The following is a 4,644-nucleotide window of genomic DNA, read 5'->3' on the forward strand; positions in this document are numbered from 1 at the left end:
GTGTCCCTGTGTTGTCGGTGTGTGTGTCGCTATGTTGTCGGTGTGTGTGTCGCTGTGTTGTCGGTGTGTGTGTGTCGCTATGTTGTCGGTGTGTGTGTCGCTGTGTTGTCAGTGTGTGTGTCCCTATGTTGTCGGTGTGTGTGTCGCTGTGTTGTCGGTGTGTGTGTCGCTGTGTTGTTGGTGTGTGTGTGTCCCTATGTTGTCAGTGTGTGTGTCCCTATGTTGTCGGTGTGTGTGTCGCTGTGTTGTCGGTGTGTGTGTGTCGCTGTGTTGTCGGTGTGTGTGTCCCTATGTTGTCGGTGTGTGTGTCGCTGTGTTGTCGGTGTGTGTGTCGCTGTGTTGTCGGTGTGTGTGTCCCTATGTTGTCGGTGTGTGTGTCCCTATGTTGTCGGTGTGTGTGTCCCTATGTTGTGGGTGTGTGTGTCGCTGTGTTGTGTGTGTGTGTGTCGCTGTGCTGGGGGGTGTGTGTGTCGCTGTGCTGTGGGTGTGTGTGTGTCCCTGTGTTGTCGGTGTGTGTGTGTCGCTGTGTTGTCGGTGTGTGTGTCGCTGTGTTGTCGGTGTGTGTGTGTCGCTGTGTTGTCAGTGTGTGTGTCGCTGTGTTGTCGGTGTGTGTGTGTCGCTGTGTTGTCGGTGTGTGTGTGTCGCTGTGTTGTCGGTGTGTGTGTGTCGCTGTGTTGTCGGTGTGTGTGTGTCGCTGTGTTGTCGTGTGTGTGTGTCGCTGTGTTGTCGGTGTGTGTGTGTCGCTGTGTTGTCAGTGTGTGTGTCGCTGTGTTGTCGGTGTGTGTGTGTCGCTGTGTTGTCGTGTGTGTGTGTCGCTGTGTTGTCGGTGTGTGTGTCGCTGTGTTGTCAGTGTGTGTGTCCCTATGTTGTCAGTGTGTGTGTCCCTATGTTGTCGGTGTGTGTGTCGCTGTGTTGTCAGTGTGTGTGTGTCCTATGTTGTCAGTGTGTGTGTCCCTATGTTGTCGGTGTGTGTGTCGCTGTGTTGTCGGTGTGTGTGTCGCTGTGTTGTCGGTGTGTGTGTCGCTGTGTTGTCGGTGTGTGTGTCCCTATGTTGTCGGTGTGTGTGTCGCTGTGTTGTCAGTGTGTGTGTCCCTATGTTGTCGGTGTGTGTGTCCCTATGTTGTCGGTGTGTGTGTGTCCCTATGTTGTCGGTGTGTGTGTCCCTATGTTGTCGGTGTGTGTGTCGCTGTGTTGTCGGTGTGTGTGTGTCCCTATGTTGTCAGTGTGTGTGTCCCTATGTTGTCGGTGTGTGTGTCGCTATGTTGTCGGTGTGTGTGTCGCTGTGTTGTCGGTGTGTGTGTCGCTGTGTTGTCAGTGTGTGTTGTTGTCTCTGTTGCTGTTGGTGACGGTTCCGGTGCTGACATTCCGCGCTGAGCTCTGAGAGAATATTGACAGCGTCACTGGGGCAACGCTCTCCTCCCGCCCGCACCGCGCATGTGCGAGTCTGCAGCCACAGTGCGCTGTTACTGCGCATGTGCGGCTCTACAGCTCGTGCAGCACTACTGACCATATGGCTGTACTGACACTGCACACACTGTCCATGTCTGTCTGTAGTGACACTGCACACACTGTCCATGTCTGTCTGTACTGACACTGCACACACTGTCCATGTCTGTCTGTAGTGACACTGCACACACTGTCCATGTCTGTCTGTAGGGACACTGCACACACTGTCCATGTCTGTCTGTAGGGACACTGCACACACTGTCCATGTCTGTCTGTAGTGACACTGCACACACTGTCCATGTCTGTCTGTAGTGACACTGCACACACTGTCCATGTCTGTCTGTAGTGACACTGCACACACTGTCCGTGTCTGTCTGTAGGGACACTGCACACACTGTCCGTGTCTGTCTGTAGGGACACTGCACACACTGTCCGTGTCTGTCTGTAGTGACACTGCACACACTGTCCGTGTGTGTCTGTAGTGACATTGCACACACTGTCCGTGTCTGTCTGTAGTGACATTGCACACACTGTCCGTGTCTGTCTGTAGTGACATTGCACACACTGTCCGTGTGTGTCTGTAGTGACATTGCACACACTGTCCGTGTGTGTCTGTAGTGACATTGCACACACTGTCCGTGTGTGTCTGTAGTGACATTGCACACACTGTCCGTGTGTGTCTGTAGTGACATTGCACACACTGTCCGTGTGTGTCTGTAGTGACATTGCACACACTGTCCGTGTGTGTCTGTAGTGACATTGCACACACTGTCCGTGTGTGTCTGTAGTGACATTGCACACACTGTCCGTGTGTGTCTGTAGTGACATTGCACACACTGTCCGTGTCTGTCTGTAGTGACATTGCACACACTGTCCGTGTGTGTCTGTAGGGGCACTGCACACACTGTCCGTGTGTGTCTGTAGTAACACTGCACACACTGTGTGTCTGTACTGACACTGCACGCACTGTCCATGTCTGTCTGCAGTGACACTGCGCACACTGTCCATGTGTCTATAGTGACACTGCACACACTGTCCATGTGTCTGTGGGACACTCCACATACTGTCCGTGTGTGGCGACACACCACACACTGTCCGTGTATCTCTAGCGAGACTGCACACACTGTCCGTGTGTGTCTGTAGTGACCGCACACACTGTCCGTGTGTGTCTCTAGGGACACTGCACACACTGTCCGTGTGTCTGTAGCGACACTGCACACACTGTCCGTGTGTGTCTGTGTTAGTCGACACTGCACACACTTGTCTCATCATCTGTCTGTGAGTGACCGCTCCAAGACTTTGGATCCTTGTACGTAATTAGAACAGACTAGTTTTAGCGGAGGGCGAGGGTGGAGTGGTAAGATTTGATCTGCAATGACCTGTCAGCCAGCCAGATCTGCCAATGGACCGTTAGATTAGATTCTCTGCTGAAGACCTTTCATTTCAACCAGCTTTTGGTCACCTTCCCCACCCTCCCCCGGCTCGGTCCCGGGATCCGTTACTGTAAAGCGCTCTGAGACGCCGTCCGGCGTGGAGGCTGCTATATAAATCCAAGTTGTTGTTAAGCCAGGTGCGTTCAGCGGCACGCACCTGTGCTTTACGGTGGCTGGTGTACCATGGTGACTTACGCGAATAGAAGATGGTTCAGGAAGAGAGGGGAACGAGGGAATCAAGTGGAGGAGAGGGAGCCGTGGAGAAGAGTGACTGAGGAGGATAGGTCATTGAGAGAGGAACCCAGAAGGGAAGGAGTTCAGATGACTCCAAGGCAGCCGAGAGGGACGATGGGTTGAGATACAGCAATATCCACCAAGCTGCGATGAAGTGAATGACCATTACTGTATTTGGGGACTATTAAATTATACTTGGTACTGACAGGAAAGTCAGAAGATGGGAAAACAAATGAAACATTTTATTAAAGCAGTCATGAGTTAAATATTTTGTATTTGTAAAGTTTTAGAAATCCCATGTGTTGAGTATCATAATTAAACTGAACTTGGGTTTGGGAATCTTAGCTAGAGTTTTTTTTAAATGGGTGTCAGTTACCTTGTGACCTTTGATGATATCGCCAGTTGGACCACTCTGTTTGTACAATCCTGTCTGAACCGGATGACCTTGTGAGTAAAGATATCCATTGAAGCACTAAGCCATACAGATAATAACATCTCAGGTGAATCCTGTGATGTTAGGTCAGGGTGGTCCAACCTTTTGGCTGCTGAGGGCCAGATGCCAGATTTGAGAATCGTCTGTGGGCCACAGAAGCAATATTTATGTGTTTCCTTTCCAGAAATATAACCCATATAGAATCATATAGAAATCCTACATTTTAAATCTGTATGTTTTAAACTGTATCACTTAATTAAACTATATTTTAGTTGCAATCCAAATTTTAAAATAGACAATGTAAAAATTCATACAAATTTTTAAACAATGCACTTTTATCAATAAAGTAGACATATGCAAGAATAATCATTAAATCATTTGGGCACCACATAACACTTCACCTCTCAGAAATTTTCGACTTATTTCCTTGAGGCTATCGTACAAAATGAAGTGCTCAATGGCGGTTAAAATTTTCTTGCGGGGGGTGGCATAATAATGGACTTTTAATGTGTAGCTTGAATAGATGCAAATTGTATCAATTCAAGCTGCATATTAAACCAAGGGCCCCTTGATGCACAGCTTGAATAGATGCAATATTAGACTCCAGATCTTTGTTTTGAATGAAAATGGGTAATTCGTGCCTGTTGTTCTTCATCCCAGCAGGCATCTGAGGCATCACAGGAGGAGGAAGGAAATATATATACAATCAATATACAATCAATATACCACAAAATTACACATGTATAGCGCCTTTCACGTCAGGAGGACGTCCCAATGTGCTGGAAAGTTTGTTGTTATATAAAGGCCACTTTTGCCCATTCTCCTGAGTGGTTGTTGAAGACAGGCTTGACTGTAAATATTTTTCCTCCAGATCTGGAAATCCGATGTTCAGGCCTTACTGCACAATAATAAAAATGAGTTGAATGAATGCAGTGAATTTAAGCAAGGGGTGAAAAAGACATACAATTTCCCACACAATAAGACTTAAAAATATGTAACAGTCTGGCTCAGTTGATAGCTCTCTCGCTTCATTGATCATTCACTTCATGGTTCTTTGTGTGCTAATAGGCTGCTGCAGTCACCTAAATACACTGTAAG

The sequence above is a fragment of the Callorhinchus milii genome, unplaced genomic scaffold (assembly GCF_018977255.1).
Source record: "Callorhinchus milii isolate IMCB2004 unplaced genomic scaffold, IMCB_Cmil_1.0 Scaffold3, whole genome shotgun sequence".
Lineage (NCBI taxonomy): Eukaryota > Metazoa > Chordata > Chondrichthyes > Chimaeriformes > Callorhinchidae > Callorhinchus > Callorhinchus milii.